The 21,024-nt window shown below is 45.6% G+C and overlaps 1 protein-coding gene across 8 annotated transcripts in view; it reads right to left on the bottom strand.

Annotated features, from left to right (window-relative positions):
- FAAP100 (FA core complex associated protein 100) overlaps positions 1-11,865 on the bottom strand; it is a 136,707-nt gene extending 124,842 nt beyond the window's left edge. For all 8 annotated transcript variants that reach the window (XM_044300086.1, XM_044300091.1, XM_044300088.1 and 5 more), the window contains exons 1-2: positions 11,739-11,865; positions 9,381-9,491 (exon numbers count right to left, since the gene is read on the bottom strand). The gene's annotated coding sequence lies outside the window, so the exon portion shown is untranslated. The remainder of the gene's footprint in view (positions 1-9,380; positions 9,492-11,738) is intronic.
- Between the last annotated feature and the right edge of the window lie 9,159 nt (positions 11,866-21,024).

Genomic DNA, 21,024 nt, shown 5'->3' with positions numbered 1-21,024 from the left:
CTATCCCTTTCATTATGGATGAATAAATAATAAAATGTTAAGATTAGACCTTTTGGTAAAAATAATAAAATAGAATATCAGATAGCTCCGTATTATTAACAAATTATCCATATTTTCATTTTTATTCTTAACTCAGAGTTTCGAGTGAAAACTTGAACTTAGGGATTGCCATTTTTCTGATGATTGATAGCATGTGGGGGTCTATGTAGTGAAGGGCTGGGGGCCCCCGCCCGAGTGCAGGACGCTGTGCCGATAAACGGCCACAACAGCGGCCTGCAGTCAGTACAGGGGCACCCAGCCTACAGAAACCCGAACAGTTCCAATTCTGCGTTTAGACCCGCTGGTATCATTGTTCCAAATTCATATATGCGTCTCGATTCTAATTTCGACATTTGTTTGATATAGTTGCCTCCACGCCAATGTCTCTCTACCTTTTCCAGTGCCATGAAAATTAATTTGGAGGGGTCTTTATTATGTACGTCCCTAAAGTGTCTCGATAGACAATGTTTGTCATACCCCTTTCTTATGTTGGCTACATGTTCTGCCAATCTAGTTTTCATGGGACGTTTGGTTCTTCCTATATATTGTTTCTTACAGGGACACTGGATCAGGTAGATGACACCGGTAGTATTGCAAGTGAGGCAATCTTTTATTTCCCATTTGTGTGTGTTTTGGGTTGAGGAGATTGTGGTTGTTTTCTTGGGTGTAGGATTGATTTTACAGGCCATACACTTGCCACATTTAAAAAAGCCTGTAAGTTTCATCCAGGACCCCATAATTGTATTTTCTTTTTTCTTTGGTTTTACAGAGGGGGCTATCTTTAAACCTAGATTTGGGGCTCTAGTAAATGTCAAAGAAGGTATATTTGGCAGGAGATGACCTATCACTCTATCTCCCTGAATCAGATGCCAATGTGTTTGAATGATTTTTCGCATTTCCTTATGTTTATTATTAAAAGGAAGAATGATTCTAGTATTTAATGTTGTATTGTCTATTTTAGTTTCTATCTCCTTGTCCTTCTTTGAGAAGAATGTTTGTCTATCTAAACTCTTTGTCTTCTCCAAGGCTATATCCAGAATTTTTTCGGGGTAGTGTTTGTCCAAAAATTCGTTCTTCATTTTTAATGCTTCTGTCTCAAAATCTTCATCATAAGTACAGTTTCTCCTGATCCTTCGAAACTGCCCGAACGGGACATTTACCAACCAGTTGGGAAGGTGACAGCTAGAGTACTGTATAAAGCTATTTCTGGATATAGACTTGGAAAATGTGTTACATATATATTTGTTGCCCACCTGTTTGATCTTTAGATCTAAAAATTCCGTTATTTCTGTAACATTAGAGGTGAACTTCAAATTTAATTGATTCTGATTGATATCATGCAAAAATATTTCAAGTTCTTCTTTACTACGTTTCCAAATGAAAATGATATCGTCTATATACCTACGCCATAGGGCCAGATCCGCCCCTAGTTTGGGCTGAATGTAATTAGCCTCCCATTCGGCCAAAAATAAATTGGCATAACTCGGGGCGAATCTGGTCCCCATGGCAGTACCACGTTTTTGTAGGTAGAAGTTCCCCTCAAAATAAAAATAGTTGTGGGTTAGAATATAATTGATTCCATCTATAATAAAATTAATATGTGCCTCATCTAATGTCTCGTCTTTATTAAGTTGTTGTTTAATTGCTGATGTTCCTTGTTGATGGTCAATTATAGTATATAATGACTGTACATCCAATGTGCCCATAATCCAGTCTGGTTCCACTATTAATTCCTCCAGAGTTTGTATAATGTGAGTAGTATCTTTGATATAAGAGCTAGTCTTTTTCACAACTGGTTGTATCATTATGTCTATATATTTTGATAAATTAGAAGACAATGATTCTATTCCCGAAACTATTGGTCTCCCTGGTGGTTTCTCCAGGGATTTATGGATTTTGGGGAGACAATAGAAGACTGGTAGTCTCCCTTGTGTCCCCAAAATAAAGTCATATTCTTGATTGGAGATTAATGACAATTCTAAACCTTTCTTACACAATCCTTTTAATTCTAGATCAAATTCTACCAGCGGGTCTTTTTTGAGCCTCATATAGGTCTCTGTATCATTTAGTTGTCGGAGGCATTCCTCATTGTAGTCAATCGTATTCAATATGACTACCGCGCCCCCTTTATCCGCGGGGCGTATAGTAATAGCTTCATTTTTTTGAAGTTCTTTAATGGCATGGCATTCCGGGAATACCATGCCATTAAAGAACTTCAAAAAAATGAAGCTATTACTATACGCCCCGCGGATAAAGGGGGCGCGGTAGTCATATTGAATACGATTGACTACAATGAGGAATGCCTCCGACAACTAAATGATACAGAGACCTATATGAGGCTCAAAAAAGACCCGCTGGTAGAATTTGATCTAGAATTAAAAGGATTGTGTAAGAAAGGTTTAGAATTGTCATTAATCTCCAATCAAGAATATGACTTTATTTTGGGGACACAAGGGAGACTACCAGTCTTCTATTGTCTCCCCAAAATCCATAAATCCCTGGAGAAACCACCAGGGAGACCAATAGTTTCGGGAATAGAATCATTGTCTTCTAATTTATCAAAATATATAGACATAATGATACAACCAGTTGTGAAAAAGACTAGCTCTTATATCAAAGATACTACTCACATTATACAAACTCTGGAGGAATTAATAGTGGAACCAGACTGGATTATGGGCACATTGGATGTACAGTCATTATATACTATAATTGACCATCAACAAGGAACATCAGCAATTAAACAACAACTTAATAAAGACGAGACATTAGATGAGGCACATATTAATTTTATTATAGATGGAATCAATTATATTCTAACCCACAACTATTTTTATTTTGAGGGGAACTTCTACCTACAAAAACGTGGTACTGCCATGGGGACCAGATTCGCCCCGAGTTATGCCAATTTATTTTTGGCCGAATGGGAGGCTAATTACATTCAGCCCAAACTAGGGGCGGATCTGGCCCTATGGCGTAGGTATATAGACGATATCATTTTCATTTGGAAACGTAGTAAAGAAGAACTTGAAATATTTTTGCATGATATCAATCAGAATCAATTAAATTTGAAGTTCACCTCTAATGTTACAGAAATAACGGAATTTTTAGATCTAAAGATCAAACAGGTGGGCAACAAATATATATGTAACACATTTTCCAAGTCTATATCCAGAAATAGCTTTATACAGTACTCTAGCTGTCACCTTCCCAACTGGTTGGTAAATGTCCCGTTCGGGCAGTTTCGAAGGATCAGGAGAAACTGTACTTATGATGAAGATTTTGAGACAGAAGCATTAAAAATGAAGAACGAATTTTTGGACAAACACTACCCCGAAAAAATTCTGGATATAGCCTTGGAGAAGACAAAGAGTTTAGATAGACAAACATTCTTCTCAAAGAAGGACAAGGAGATAGAAACTAAAATAGACAATACAACATTAAATACTAGAATCATTCTTCCTTTTAATAATAAACATAAGGAAATGCGAAAAATCATTCAAACACATTGGCATCTGATTCAGGGAGATAGAGTGATAGGTCATCTCCTGCCAAATATACCTTCTTTGACATTTACTAGAGCCCCAAATCTAGGTTTAAAGATAGCCCCCTCTGTAAAACCAAAGAAAAAAGAAAATACAATTATGGGGTCCTGGATGAAACTTACAGGCTTTTTTAAATGTGGCAAGTGTATGGCCTGTAAAATCAATCCTACACCCAAGAAAACAACCACAATCTCCTCAACCCAAAACACACACAAATGGGAAATAAAAGATTGCCTCACTTGCAATACTACCGGTGTCATCTACCTGATCCAGTGTCCCTGTAAGAAACAATATATAGGAAGAACCAAACGTCCCATGAAAACTAGATTGGCAGAACATGTAGCCAACATAAGAAAGGGGTATGACAAACATTGTCTATCGAGACACTTTAGGGACGTACATAATAAAGACCCCTCCAAATTAATTTTCATGGCACTGGAAAAGGTAGAGAGACATTGGCGTGGAGGCAACTATATCAAACAAATGTCGAAATTAGAATCGAGACGCATATATGAATTTGGAACAATGATACCAGCGGGTCTAAACGCAGAATTGGAACTGTTCGGGTTTCTGTAGGCTGGGTGCCCCTGTACTGACTGCAGGCCGCTGTTGTGGCCGTTTATCGGCACAGCGTCCTGCACTCGGGCGGGGGCCCCCAGCCCTTCACTACATAGACCCCCACATGCTATCAATCATCAGAAAAATGGCAATCCCTAAGTTCAAGTTTTCACTCGAAACTCTGAGTTAAGAATAAAAATGAAAATATGGATAATTTGTTAATAATACGGAGCTATCTGATATTCTATTTTATTATTTTTACCAAAAGGTCTAATCTTAACATTTTATTATTTATTCATCCATAATGAAAGGGATAGAACCCGAAATAGAGGAATAGAATGGTAAGGGAAGGATTCCACAGACAAATGGAATTGAATAATTTTATAACTTATACATGCAATCGATTTCATCAATTCTGATTACATAGTTATGTTTAGATTGATAATCTGAATGTATGGGCCGAAAAACGCATAAGTAGAAAAAAACCGCATCAAAAAATCGCATCAAAAAACGCATGTATCAAAACGCATGAAAATTCCGGAAATAAGAAATCCAGTCGTCCATTTCTTGGCGCTATCCAGGATATATAAGGAGGAGGTCAACAGGTGAGGCGTGACCACTGATGAAGGGAAAGAGTGTTCCCGAAACGCGTTTGGGCTGGATCGCACACCTGTAAGAAAAGTACCTTAAGCATGGCCATGCTATACAACTTGATCACAGGACTGTGATATTTATTGCGACGATACCAAAGGCATACTGTATTCCCTCGAAGACGGTAATCACGCTTGGAAATCTCGTGAGACTTCGGGTAAGCCAGCTGCAGCTGAGTAAGACGCCGGAAGCATCCCGCGCTGCCCGACTCACGTTTGAAAGCGATCAGAAACCACCGCATACAACGAGGGAGGTAAGGAGTTATTTAACTCAAAAGCCAAGTTAATACACTAGCTACGGGACTGTCGACTACCACACTAATAGGTGCATAAGATCTGCACCCAACGATTTCACATGCGTTTTCTGAATCAATCTAAGCTATCCAGTTGACCAGAGACTGAACTGTCCTGTATACCTTTATATAATCATCGATAGTTGATGCTGGATTAACGCTATTTTAACATCTGTGGATCGGATAAGACATTAATGCTGTTTAGCACTCTGGCTATACCAGAGCTATAGGGTATATGACTCAATTGCCCTTTGTATTATCCTCATCTGTGCATGAATGAATTGTTATTAACAGTGTATTTTATTTTATTGTATTTTATTGAATTGGACCGATACGTTTGAACATTGTGATTTAATTAAATTTTATTTTATGATCCAAATGAAGTGTGCTCGCCCATCACTTTAACTTTTTGAATCTATTTTGCTCCAGAGGGTGGGTGTCCCTCATTTTGGGCTAGTAGCACCTGTTCCTGAGTTCCGTCCACAGTGAGCCACCGCCCTACTTTATATACATGATATAATGGTTGTTAAGCAAAGTATCCCTAGCAACCAGACTGTCAAACATGACAATGGTTATTAAGCAATGTATCCCTAGCAGCAGACTGTCGAACAAGACAATTCAGATGATAGCTAAGAAGAAGAGATGCAGCTTAGCAGCAGTCACACCATGCCAATCCCACCCGGTCATGGTATTTTTTTATGCCCGACTGGCTGGCGCTTTAACTTTCTTCGCTCTTCGTATTTGACCGCCTTGGTTCGGCACACTGTATGACTCTTCCACGGTTGAGTGTGACCTTGCAGGTGGCACATGTCGCCCAGCATTCATCTGGTCTACAAAGGCTTCCACGCCATCGAATTTGGTGGTAAGTTCTCCAAGACGTTCCTTCAAGGCGTTAAACTCTTTATACAAGTCGTCAAGGGCCTCGGAAAGAGACTTGATTCTGATGGGGAGAAGATGGCATCAAGATGGGTAAGACATTTGTCACAAATTTCATTAAAATCTATGGAAAACTGAAGTCTACAACCTGCGGCTCAAGATGCCAGTCTTGATTCCCCCCGCCCCTGGCAGTGTGTTGTTGGCTATACTGAGGGGGACGCAATTTTAAGCAACCAAAAGAAAATGCAATCCATAGGGGGCAGTATTCTCTCCTTGTTGAATCCCTGTGTCATGCTCCGCCCCCTCAGGTCCTGCATAACACAGAGTATCAGTTGAACCTTGAGTTATTCTTAAAGGGATTTTCCCATCTGATATATAACATCAGCAAAGTCCACAAATCCCGAGTGAGACATTAAACCAAGTCTTAAATACAACTGACAGACGTTAGTTCTGTGCAATTCCTTTAATCCGGCGTCTTATTCAGCGTTGGATCATGTAAAAGTTCACAAGACTAGAAGCAAAGCCCCACCCCTAGAGATAAAGCCCTGCCCCTAGTGACAAAGCTCCACCTTCTAGAGATAAACACCCACTTACAGGGAGAAACCACACCCCTAGAGACAAAACCCCACAACCTAAGACAAAGCCCCATCTCCTAAAGACAAAGCCCCATCTAGAGACAAAGCCCCACCACCTGAATATAATGCCCCACAAAACCTCAAACATAGAATTAAATCCTCACACCTAGCAACAAAGCCCCAAACCTAGACTCAAAGCTCCAACTCCTAGAGACCATGCACCACCACTTAGAGACAAAGCCTCACTCACTTTGACAAACCACACCTCTAGAGATAAAGTCCCCCCCTTAGAGGAGACAAAGCTCCACCATCTAGAGATAAACACCCACTCACAGGCAGAAACCACACCCCTAAAGACAAAGCCCCATCTCCTAGAGACAAAGCCCCATCTCCTAGAGACAAAGCTTCACATTCTATAGATAAAGCTCCATTCACAGGGACAAACAACACCCCTAGAGATAAAGTCCCCCCTTAGAGGAGACAAAGCTCCACCTTCTAGAGCTAAACACCCACTCACAGGGAGAAACCACACCCCTAGAGACAAAACCCCACAACATAAGACAAAGCCCCATTTCTGAATATAATGCCCCACAAAGCCTCAAACCTAGAATCAAATCCCCACACCTAGCAACAAAGCCCCAAACCTAGACTCAAAGCTCCAACTCCTAGAGACCATGCGCCACCACTTAGAGACAAAGCCTCACTCACAGTGACAAACCACACCTCTAGAGATAAAGTCCCCCCTTAGAGGAGACAAAGCTCCACCGTCTAGCGATAAACACCCACTCACAGGCAGAAACCACACCCCTAGAGATAAAGCCCCGTCTCCTAGAGACAAAGTCCCACCACCTGAATATAATGCCCAACAAAGCCTCAACCCTCGAATCAAATCCCCACACCTAGCAACAAAGCCCAAAACCTAGAGACAAAGCCTCACTCACAGTGACAAACCACACCTCTAGAAACAAAGCTCCACCTCCTAGAGACAAAGCCCCATCCCTAAAGCCAAAGCTCCATGGATGCAGGACTCTCACCTCCCGTAGTCCGGCAGTACAGTGTGATGGTCATACAGAAGAATGTTTCTGAATTGCGTCAGAATGGCAAATTTCCAGTTGTCCAACACATTGGTTAGATTAGCGCACCCCCGCATGTTCACTTTCTCCGCTGTGAAATCAAAGAAGTGATAAACAAAATAAATAACTAAACATAGCAACCCACATCACACACGGCTCAGCTGCATCACACATGAGAGCTCTAGACTCAGCGATGTGTCAAGAAGGTCTGGGATGAGAAATCTCATTTTCTGGTTCTACATTGAGGGACTGTCCTTAACCCTTTCTACTCCAGAGGGTTTTTTGAGTTTTCATTTTGCACTCCCTGCCTTCCCAAAGCCATAACCTTTTTATCTGTCTGTTCACATAGCCATATGAGGGCTTGTTTTTTGCAGGACAAGTTGTACTTTCCAACGCCACCATTTAATATTGCATATGATGTAGTTGGAAGCTGGAAAAAAATTCAAAATGAGGTGAAATTGCAAAAAAAAAATAAGCAATTCCACCACAGTTTTTAGTTTTTTTTTATTTACGACGTTCTATGTGCGATAAAACTGACCAGTCACTTTCATTCTACAGGTCAGTACGAATCCGGCAATACCTTATATGTATAGTTTTTCTATGCGTTAAAATATAAAGAGAGCGGGAAAAATCCGTTTTATTTTTTTGCCACCATATTTTAACCCCTATAACTTTTTTGTAATTATTTGTATGGACCTGTGTGGCGATCTGAACTTTTCATTGATACCATTCTAGGGTGTTTATGACTTTTTATTACATTTTTTTTGTAGAAAATGAATTGACCAAAAACTGCAAATCAAGGATTTAGACCTTACTAATCAGATATTAATAACCTATTCTTTGTCCCAAAAAACTCCTTTAAACCATTAAAAGTCATCAATAACCGGTCATGTGGGTCCAACTCCCGACACCGCTGCCCATCAGCTGAATAGGAAAAAGCTGCAAAGTCTCCTTGATATTTTTCTTGCGCCATACACTGTGTAGTGGCTGTGACAGGTACTGCAGCTGGCAGTAGCTCAGTCCTATTCACATGAATAGGACAGAACGGCAGTACAAGGCATAGTCCCTTCTATACATGGTAAAGAGTGACGGGATACGGCGCTCGCTGGAGTGGTGCTGCAGGGGTGCCAGGAACTGAATCCCCAAAAATCAGATACTGATTCCCAACCAGTGTTAGGGTACATTTATAAGACCGTATGTATTTTGTGGTCCGCAAAATACAGATGACGTCCGTGTTGCATTCGTTTTTTTTTTTGCGGACCCATTGACTTGAGTTAGTCCATGGTCCGCCTTTGCGGCCAAGAATAGGACATGTTCTATGTTTTGCGGAAAGCACACAGAAGACGTGCTTTCTGCATCTATGTGTCCATTCTGCAAAAGATAGAACGTGTCCTATACTTGGCCGCAAAATACAGACCACTGACCCAGACAATGGGTCCACAACATGTACGTCATGTGTGTTTTGTAGATCTGTGGTTTGCGGACTGCAAAATGCAATTGTGCAAATGTAACCTTATAGTGCTGAAAATCCCCATTTAAATTCTCCTTTTCTGACAACCCTTTGACATCCCCAGTACATCTTGCTTAGAGGTGTCAGAGAACTTCTCCAAATGGCGTCCATAGGCCCTATTGCCCAAATCCCTTTAATAACATTTTCTCAAAAAATATAAATAAAATCGGAATTACTCCTTATTCCGCATCTTACGACTATTCCCAGTATAACCATGACTAGTCCACCATCACAGGTGACTGCAGTGCTCCCATCGCTTACCTTCTGACCGGTAGTCCCACTCTAATGGCTCCCGCTTCTGCTTAGAGGCGAAGCCTATTGCGAAGATTAACAACAGACACAGCAGGATCTTCTCCATGGTGGGTCCTGAGACTGGAGGGGCAAGAGTAGAGGTTATATTCTGAAGGACTGACCTGAAGACATTTAGGGTTCGACTATACAGAGAACTTGGTCGCGCAACAGGTTTTAAATTTTATATAATTCTGGGGTTGTGGTTACGCCGCAAGCCTATTAATTTCTATGGCTGCCCTGCTAAACCTGCCGTGTGACCAAGATCGCTGTGTAGCCAAACCCTTGTTGTCTATGTCAGGGATGACCAACACAGCCCTCCAACTGCTGAAAAACTAAAACTCCCAACATGCCCTGATAGCTGTAGACTCTCTGGACATGCTGGGAGTTGTCGTTTTAAAAAAGCTGGAGGGCCGCAGGTTGGGCACCCCTGGTCTAGGTGAAGGAACATCACACAACCATGTGAAGTCCACCACCTGGACTACTAGCGCTCCTGGGAAATGACCAAATCTCTGAACACCACAAAAAAAATGGGGCCCATGGTGGTTGTCTTGACTCTTGAAGACCTTCTTGACTACAACGTGAGGCTTCTCCTGCTGTGGTGATATTATAGTAGTGTATGATAAGACTATGTGAAGTATCTCCGACCCCTACACACCAGATGGTGTTATGTAACTTCCAGGTCTAACAGGCCTTGGCAGCAAAGCTTGCTGGGACTGGAAGTTGTCCTCTAGCATTTGCCAGTTTCCTTTATTAAGAGGAAACAGACCAGGTCCACCTATTTGAAGCATGGAGAGAAGATGATGTCAGGGTAACACAGGGAGCGAAAAGAATTTGATAAGACCCATCTGTTCTCGGGATGATGAAAGCATTCAGAACATGCTATACGTTCTTCCTGCGTTTTACTAGTCACGCTATGCACAGAATGATTTCCTAAAAACAGATGGACACACACCCCAAGAACATAAGGAGGCAAGATGTAATACAATTATAATAGATGCTATGCATAGATCACTACAACCCCCAATATCACCATAGTACAAGTCTAGTGAACTTCGTGGCACTCTGCTCTGTTCTGCTAGGAGTCGGGTTCCCACCTCAGACGTAAATAGAAATAGAAACTCCCGCGATATCGATGCAAAAATTGTGTGACGTTGAGACTGCGGCTGTAATAATCCGGTGTGACGTTTCGGCCTCACAGGGCCTTTATCAAACTGATGCCAATATTGGAAGAGTGATCCAGGAGAATGCGCTAGGTGAGTGGTGCCTCTGCACAGTTAGGGATGCGCGCATGTAACACTACAACACCCAACATGACCATAGTACAATTCTAATATACGCTATGCATGGAACACTACAACCTCCAACATGACCATAGTACAGTACTAATATATGCTATGCATAGAACACTACAACCCCCAACAAGGCCATTATACAATTCTAATATACACCATGCATAGATCACTACAACCATCAACATGGCTATAATGCTATTCTAATATACCCTATGCACTACAAAAACCCAACCAATGGACATGACATAATACAGTTCTGTTATACTCTGTGCATAGAGCACTACAACCCCCAACATGGCCCAACCAATGGACATGATATAATACAGTTCTGTTATACTCTATACATAGAGCACTACAACCCCCAACATGACCCAACCAATGGACATGACGTAATACAGTTCTGTTATACTCTGTACATAGAGCACTACAACCCCCAACATGACCCAACCAATGGACATGACATAATACAGTTCTATTATATTCTATATATAGAGCACTACAACCCCCAACATGACCTGGCGACTGGACATGACCATAAAACAATTCTATCATGCTTTGTACATAAAACACTACAACCCTCAACATGACCAACCACTATACATGACCATAATACAATTCCATTATACTCTCTACATAGAACACTACAACCCCCAACATGATTATTATTCAATTTAATTATACTCTATAGATAGAACACTACAACCCCCCAACATGACCTGACGACTAGACATGATGCTTAACCACCATCATATTCTGTACTCCCGTTGTGTTACAGATGTAGCAGTGCTCAGTTTGTCATTTGGTATGAGTCATGTTGCTAACTCCTTGTAAATCTACTGCACCAGACAAGAACCCCGTTAATGACGCATTCAGCTCTGCTACATCACTGTGTCCATAAGCCAGCAGGACTCTTATGTAACAGAACTGTTTCCTGTGATGGGAGATTTCTCAGCTGCTTCCCAGACTCTCCGTACAGTGCGGAGAGGAAAGGGAGTCCAAGTTACTGGGAGTAGTTGCTAGGAGTGCGACATCTTACCTGCTGCGTTGCGGCTCACACGTGTCTCCCCACCTTCCCTGGTCCCTCCAGACTCTCTCCAGTCCTAGAAGTTTATAGTCCTCGCCCACTCTCCACTCCTCTACATCTCCTCCCTTTTTTGTGCCAGATCCAGCCTTTCGCTCTCACTCATTCGGCTCGGCTTATTTGGAGCAGAAGCTGAGAACTGATGTGGTCATTCCTGTGGGCGTAATATCCCGCTACAAACATGGCTGCCAAAAGCAGCGCCACACTTGTCCACAGGTTGTGTGTGGTATTGCAGCTCAGCTCCATTGACGTGAATGAGCCTGCAATACCACACACAACCTGTGGACAGGGGTGGCAGAGTTTCTTGGGAGAACACTGCCATGATTAGCCACTGTGTCAGTGGAATTAATTTTTATACGGAATACATAAAGATACCATGTGGTCATTTAAAGGGGTTCTGCACTTTGCACAAACCCTTTTGGTACGAAAGGACCCATGACCATAACTTGATCACACAGTGGTCGGCTGTAATCTATGGTGGAAGCCAGCAGTAAGTGGTTATATTTCCTGCAGCGCCACCACAGGGGAAAATGAAGTATTACGTGGTTCTTATAGAACTCTAAGGTCTGTCTGTGTAATGTATGGACGTGTCGGGTCCTCCAGAGGCAGAGATGCTCTTTGTAGCCGCTTTGGCTAATAAATCAGGGTCTTGGGCAGATGACTTCACTATTAAAGGGGTTTCCCTAGACTACAATATTGATGACCTATCCTCAGGATAGGTCATCAATATGAGATCAGTGGGGTCCGCCTTCAGGATAGGTAATCAATATCAGATTGGTGGGGGTCTTACTCCATGCACTCCCCACCAGTTGGCTGACTGAAGGGACCACACGCTCAGGAATCAGCAATCATACTCCATTCACTTCTATGGAAATTCTGAGAAAAGCTGAGCAAGTGTGCATGCTGGGAGTTGTAGTTTCACAGCAGCTGGAGTGCCAGAGGTTGCTGACCCCTGCTCTATCGAGTGACACATGCCTTACATTGTTTATCGACACAGCGCCATACATTTAGTAGTGGCCGTACATGGTATTGCAGCCAGTCCCATTCACACAGCCTCCTAAACGACAGGAGTGTATGGAGTTGGACCCCACCGATTCTGATATTAATGGACTATTCATCATTATTGTAGTCCCAAATAACTCTTTTAATTAACCCCTTAAATTCTGGCCTCAAGGGGGTTGTATAGGATTACAAAACCATGGACACCTTTTTTTCCCAGGAACAGCGCCATACCTGCCCACAGCTTGTATTGCAGCTCGGCCCCATTTAAGTAAATGAGGCCGATCTATATCTATAATTTTTAGAAGACGGCAGCCATGTTTGTTTTTTTTACCCTGGACAAACCCTTTAAGGACCTGAACTTGAGTAGAAGAGAATGAAAGCTTATCATCTATCCACAAGACAGGTCATGATTGTCTTATTATTAATGGTGGGGGTACTGACTGCTGGGACCACCCACCGATCGTGAGAACAAGGGTCCCGTGTGACACTGTTGAATGGAGCGGTGGTCGAGCATGTGCAGTACCGTTCCATTCATTCTCTGTGGGACTGATAAAGATAGCCGAGAGCTGCTGTCTTCCGAAGTTCCATAGGCTTTAAATAGAGTAGCACTGTGCATGCTCGGCCACTGCTTCATTCAAATGAGGGACATGGGACCTGTGGGTGATCAGAGCAGTTGGTGCCCACTTGTCACCTGTGGATAGATGACAAGTTGTCATTCTGGGAATACCCCTTTAAGGAGCCCAAGAGACTGTCCCCAGAGCTAACGATGCTGACTGCGCCTGCCAACCTGCGGCCCTCCAGCTATTCCAAAACTACAACTCTCAGTATGCCTGGACAGCCTATGGCATACTGGGAGTTGTAGATTTGCAACATCTGGAGGGCCGCAGGTTGAGCATCCCTGATGGAGACGGAGAGAAGATGCAGAATGGGAGGAGCGAGGCTCGATGTGGATGGGAGCGTCTGGGGACTGTTTGCCCTGGGGACCACCCCCTGGACTCTTTTCAACAAATTTGCATATGGCGCCAGCCATTTTTCTGGGGCTACGAATGAAATCTGTCCGCGGTACTGTGTATGTCACGCATTAAACAGTTCTGGGCACTCTGTAGGTGACGGACTCCCTATAACTGGAGAAACTGTGGGTTCTCGGATAGAGTGGGCACGAAGTTGTGTATTGCGGTATTCATCCTGATAGTTCAGGGGCGTGCTAAATACTTCACTGCCTAGTCCTCAAGGGGTTAAACTGCATGTCTACTATCATTCCCAGCCCTGAACCATAGGCAGGAAACTGGAGCGTGATGGTTACATGCTTACATCATGTAAGACACGTGGAGTAATTAACATGCAGCAGCTAATGACACCGCACCGCCATAACCTGGTGGTCAGGGGGTAATGTGAAGCGAGAGGCGGGAACCAGGGGCAGTGTACCAAGGTGTTTATCCTGAAATCGCTGGCAGGGAAGACGAGAGCCGGACTCCAGGCAGCAGAGGTTTAGATGAAATCTTATGGGATTTGAAGCTTGGCCGTCTGGAAACCATTCCTGTATGACGTGGAATCATGTGCTTGTTAACCCCTAACATGCCCATGGAGAAAATCTGAAGTTTATGAGCAGTAATCTTTTAATGCATTTAAAGCAGTTGTACCAGTCTAGAAAAACAGGGCTGCTTGGCTGTTTTTTTTGGCATTAGCTGGAGGCATAGGGCCCTGTGGGTCAGAGGTTCCGTAGACTATACGGGACGCAGGCGCAGAGGTTCCGTAGACTATACGGGACGCAGGCGCAGAGGTTCCGTAGACTATACGGGACGCAGGCGCAGAGGTTCCGTAGACTATACGGGACGCAGGCGCAGAGGTTCCGTAGACTATACGGGACGCAGGCGCAGAGGTTCCGTAGACTATACGGGACGCAGGCGCAGAGGTTCCGTAGACTATACGGGACGCAGGCGCAGAGGTTCCGTAGACTATACGGGACGCAGGCGCAGAGGTTCCGTAGACTATACGGGACGCAGGCGCAGAGGTTCCGTAGACTATACGGGACGCAGGCGCAGAGGTTCCGTAGACTATACGGGACGCAGGCGCAGAGGTTCCGTAGACTATACGGGACGCAGGCGCAGAGGTTCCGTAGACTATACGGGACGCAGGCGCAGAGGTTCCGTAGACTATACGGGACGCAGGCGCAGAGGTTCCGTAGACTATACGGGACGCAGGCGCAGAGGTTCCGTAGACTATACGGGACGCAGGCGCAGAGGTTCCGTAGACTATACGGGACGCAGGCGCAGAGGTTCCGTAGACTATACGGGACGCAGGCGCAGAGGTTCCGTAGACTATACGGGACGCAGGCGCAGAGGTTCCGTAGACTATACGGGACGCAGGCGCAGAGGTTCCGTAGACTATACGGGACGCAGGCGCAGAGGTTCCGTAGACTATACGGGACGCAGGCGCAGAGGTTCCGTAGACTATACGGGACGCAGGCGCAGAGGTTCCGTAGACTATACGGGACGCAGGCGCAGAGGTTCCGTAGACTATACGGGACGCAGGCGCAGAGGTTCCGTAGACTATACGGGACGCAGGCGCAGAGGTTCCGTAGACTATACGGGACGCAGGCGCAGAGGTTCCGTAGACTATACGGGACGCAGGCGCAGAGGTTCCGTAGACTATACGGGACGCAGGCGCAGAGGTTCCGTAGACTATACGGGACGCAGGCGCAGAGGTTCCGTAGACTATACGGGACGCAGGCGCAGAGGTTCCGTAGACTATACGGGACGCAGGCGCAGAGGTTCCGTAGACTATACGGGACGCAGGCGCAGAGGTTCCGTAGACTATACGGGACGCAGGCGCAGAGGTTCCGTAGACTATACGGGACGCAGGCGCAGAGGTTCCGTAGACTATACGGGACGCAGGCGCAGAGGTTCCGTAGACTATACGGGACGCAGGCGCAGAGGTTCCGTAGACTATACGGGACGCAGGCGCAGAGGTTCCGTAGACTATACGGGACGCAGGCGCAGAGGTTCCGTAGACTATACGGGACGCAGGCGCAGAGGTTCCGTAGACTATACGGGACGCAGGCGCAGAGGTTCCGTAGACTATACGGGACGCAGGCGCAGAGGTTCCGTAGACTATACGGGACGCAGGCGCAGAGGTTCCGTAGACTATACGGGACGCAGGCAGAGGTTCCGTAGACTATACGGACGCAGAGGTTCCGTAGACTATACGGGACGCAGAGGTTCCGTAGACTATACGGGACGCAGAGGTTCCGTAGACTATACGGGACGCAGAGGTTCCGTAGACTATACGGGACGCAGAGGTTCCGTAGACTATACGGGACGCAGAGGTTCCGTAGACTATACGGGACGCAGAGGTTCCGTAGACTATACGGGACGCAGAGGTTCCGTAGACTATACGGGACGCAGAGGTTCCGTAGACTATACGGGACGCAGAGGTTCCGTAGACTATACGGGACGCAGAGGTTCCGTAGACTATACGGGACGCAGAGGTTCCGTAGACTATACGGGACGCAGAGGTTCCGTAGACTATACGGGACGCAGAGGTTCCGTAGACTATACGGGACGCAGAGGTTCCGTAGACTATACGGGACGCAGAGGTTCCGTAGACTATACGGGACGCAGAGGTTCCGTAGACTATACGGGACGCAGAGGTTCCGTAGACTATACGGGACGCAGAGGTTCCGTAGACTATACGGGACGCAGAGGTTCCGTAGACTATACGGGACGCAGAGGTTCCGTAGACTATACGGGACGCAGAGGTTCCGTAGACTATACGGGACGCAGAGGTTCCGTAGACTATACGGGACGCAGAGGTTCCGTAGACTATACGGGACGCAGAGGTTCCGTAGACTATACGGGACGCAGAGGTTCCACAGACTATACGGGACGCAGAGGTTCCACAGACTATACGGGACGCAGAGGTTCCACAGACTATACGGGACGCAGAGGTTCCACAGACTATACGGGACGCAGAGGTTCCACAGACTATACGGGACGCAGAGGTTCCACAGACTATACGGGACGCAGAGGTTCCACAGACTATACGGGACGCAGAGGTTCCACAGACTATACGGGACGCAGAGGTTCCACAGACTATACGGGACGCAGAGGTTCCACAGACTATACGGGACGCAGAGGTTCCACAGACTATACGGGACGCAGAGGTTCCACAGACTATACGGGACGCAGGCGCAGAGGTTCCACAGACTATACGGGACGCAGGCGCAGAGGTTCCACAGACTATACGGGACGCAGGCGCAGAGGTTCCACAGACTATACGGGACGCAGGCGCAGAGGTTCCACAGACTATACGGGACGCAGGCGCAGAGGTTCCACAGACTATACGGGACGCAGGCGCAGAGGTTCCACAGACTATACGGGACGCAGGCGCAGAGGTTCCACAGACTATACGGGACGCAGGCGCAGAGGTTCCACAGACTATACGGGACGCAGGCGCAGAGGTTCCACAGACTATACGGGACGCAGGCGCAGAGGTTCCACAGACTATACGGGACGCAGGCGCAGAGGTTCCACAGACTATACGGGACGCAGGCGCAGAGGTTCCACAGACTATACGGGACGCAGGCGCAGAGGTTCCACAGACTATACGGGACGCAGGCGCAGAGGTTCCACAGACTATACGGGACGCAGGCGCAGAGGTTCCACAGACTATACGGGACGCAGGCGCAGAGGTTCCACAGACTATACGGGACGCAGGCGCAGAGGTTCCACAGACTATACGGGACGCAGGCGCAGAGGTTCCACAGACTATACGGGACGCAGGCGCAGAGGTTCCACAGACTATACGGGACGCAGGCGCAGAGGTTCCACAGACTATACGGGACGCAGGCGCAGAGGTTCCACAGACTATACGGGACGCAGGCGCAGAGGTTACACAGACTATACGGGACGCAGGCGCAGAGGTTACACAGACTATACGGGACGCAGGCGCAGAGGTTACACAGACTATACGGGACGCAGGCGCAGAGGTTACACAGACTATACGGGACGCAGGCGCAGAGGTTACACAGACTATACGGGACGCAGGCGCAGAGGTTACGTAGACTATACGGGACGCAGGCGCAGAGGTTACGTAGACTATACGGGACGCAGGCGCAGAGGTTACGTAGACTATACGGGACGCAGGCGCAGAGGTTACGTAGACTATACGGGACGCAGAGGTTACGTAGACTATACGGGACGCAGAGGTTACGTAGACTATACGGGACGCAGGCTTAGAGGTTACCTCAGTCAAAGTTATCGGAGTGCTCAAATCTCCTTCGGTGTCCATACTTTTGCAACTCTATTTTTTTTTTTTCACTCTAAATTGTAAAAAAAATAAAAAATACAATGATATTGCTTAAAATGTTGAAAAGTGGGTTTCCTCTTTAAAGGGGATATGCCCCCATTGTCTTATAGCGGTGGGACCCGCACCTATATCTAGAACGGAGCCCCGCAATGTGGTGGCTGGAGGACTCCGGTCCGGCCACCACCAAGGTGGCTCCCCATGCTCCTATTCATTTCTATGGGGCCGACGTAAATAGCCGAGCCAGCCCCATAGAAAATGGAGGGCGGCTGCGCATGCGCAGAGTGCCCTCCTTGACCTGCGAGGCTCTGTTCTCGATATAGGTGCTGATCCCAGTAGTGGGACCTGCAGCTATAAGACAATGGGGGCATATCCTAGTGATATGCCCCCATTGTCCATGATTGGACAACCCCTTTAACATTTCATCTTCACCTTATGGTACTTTCACACTAGCGTTTTTCTTTTCCGGCACAGAGTTCCGTCAAAAGGGCTCAATGCCGGAAAAGAACTGATCAGTTTTATCCCCATGCATTCTGAATGGAAAGCAATCTGTTCAGGATGCATCAGGATGTCTTCAGTTAAGTAATTTTGACTAATCAGGCAAAACATAAAACCGCAACATGCTACGGTTTTATCTCCGGCCATACATTTTTTATAGGAATGTATTAGTGCCGGACCCGGCATTCAAAATACCAGAATGCCGGATCCGTCCTGCGCAGACCGAAAAAAAAAGGTGAAAAAAATAAATGCCGAATCAGTTTTGCCGGGTGACACTGGAAAGATGGATCCGGCATTTTTATGACTGATCAGTATCTTGATCAGTTTTACAAATGCCGTCATTTGGCATACGTTTTGCCGGATCCGGCAGGCAGTTCCGTCGACGGAACTGCTTGCCGGATCACTCTGCTGCAAGTGTGAAAGTAGCCTTACTTAACTGTTCACAGTAACATGCCATTGTATAAAGCCTCATTCACACATCAGTGTTTGGGTCAGTGATTTCCATCAGCGATTGTGAGCCAAAACCAGGAGTGGAGCCTCCACAGACATGAGGGAAAGATCTGCACCTGTTCTGTGTTTAGAGCCGCACCTGGTTTTGGCTCAAAATCACTGATGGAAATCACTGACTGTGTAAATAAGGCATAAAGTGAATGCCTCTATATAAAAGAACCACTAAAGTCAATGGCACTTGCAAAGAAGAATTTAGTTGGAGGTCTTAAGATATGGACCCCCTATCGCCAGGACCAAAGTTTGAGTTCACTTCCGAAGAACAATTTATTTAGAAGTCCTAAGATATGTACCAGTCATCAGGACCAAAGTTTGGTTTGAACAACCGGCCCTCAAATTCACACATGACGCTCTGACAAAGTCATGTCAATTTAGTCTTCAAAAAGAACACAAGAAGAATGGCGGGTAGTTTTCAAGCATTTATTTCAATTCAACAGTGCTAAAATACAGATGGCCCTTTCTGACGCCTTGTGCCCCACACTCCATTAAGCCCCAGCGAGAAAGTACACCATAAGGAGAGAATAAAAGAAAATCATAGGGGTCAAGCAGCACTTCACTCCAAAAAGATCTCTGGTCTACTCGTGGAAAAAAAACATTGGACACTACCGAACAAGGTTCATATCATCATATACCCCTCCTTCTCCCCTAGACAACCAAGATAACTCCTTCCCATTCACGTGTGTCTATAGCAAGGTGGTCCAAGAGACTATGACCTACTTTGGGTGGTCAGAGAAAGCAACCCTGCTGATTGGACAAATAACAGTTGGGCAGATATCTTTACATCTTTGGTGACAACCTGATGGATATACGGTATATATGGGACCTGCCTAAAGGCACCAATAGAACACACATTGTTAGGGTATCTATGATGTGCTGTACCAAACAGTCCCTTACCCTTGGTGGACCCTTTGCGTGTATGCAAAGAAGGTCCTCTAGACCCCCTCTACCAACTGGATGCACCAAGAGGGTTACATGGCAGTTACTTCCGAGTATAGTAAACTCAGAAGTGGGGCCATCTTGTGGGCTGCAGGAGCCTCTATTGACTTGGTAGGGCACCTCATAAGATGCCACAACAGATTTTTGCCAAAATTATTTTCCACCATATGGTCTGAAGCTTCCCTTATCAACTAACTGGATATATGTGGCGGCATTAATTATGGTTGGGCTGATGAAACTCCCCTCAAACTGTGTAATACAGAAGTGGGTCTTCATTGTCTCTTTCAAGGTTCTCACGATACTTGTGATGTAATAACATGGGACTAGAAAAGGTAGGTTAGATTCAAGAGTGTGTCCTCTGTCTTCTGGATAATCAAGGGACAATTTTCAAAGAATCACTCATGTCTACATGGGACCTATTTCCCCATGCAGTTTTTACTTGACTTCAATGAGAAAAAAAACTTAAATCAAATGTAAAAACTGTGGACCCGATTGCCTTTAGACCACATCACTCCCATCCCATGTGAATTTACCCCATTAGAGGATTCTGTGTTGATACGGGGCATGCTCTGTTCAGAGCCCTCATTTCCTGGACCAAGGAGGACCTGTCCTACCCACCATTACACATTGTGCAATGCTCCATTTCCCCTGTGGTGGCGCTGCAGAGAAATTGAACATGTATTGCCTGTAGATTACAGCTGATTGCTGGGGATCCCAGCAGGGGAACACTCTGAGATCAGCTTACTGTCAAGGGACCCTTATAATAACTAGGGATATTCCAAAAGTAGACAACACAAGTTGATCACCTTAGGTTTGGCATCCTGAGACCAACAATACACACTGCCCCTGCAGAGGGGGCAGCTAGGATGTTGTATAGCCATCCATGTAAAATATAGCTGACTTAATGCTTACCTAACCTTTCAATAAACTCTGCATTAATCAACAGTATAGTGTGTGTACATGATGGCCCCTATATGACATATCTGGCATTTTT

Source organism: Bufo gargarizans, chromosome 6 (assembly GCF_014858855.1).
Source record: "Bufo gargarizans isolate SCDJY-AF-19 chromosome 6, ASM1485885v1, whole genome shotgun sequence".
NCBI classification, from domain to species: Eukaryota; Metazoa; Chordata; class Amphibia; order Anura; family Bufonidae; genus Bufo; species Bufo gargarizans.
The sequence above is the reverse complement of the archived record's forward strand: the minus strand, read 5'-3'. Positions and strand labels throughout refer to the sequence as shown.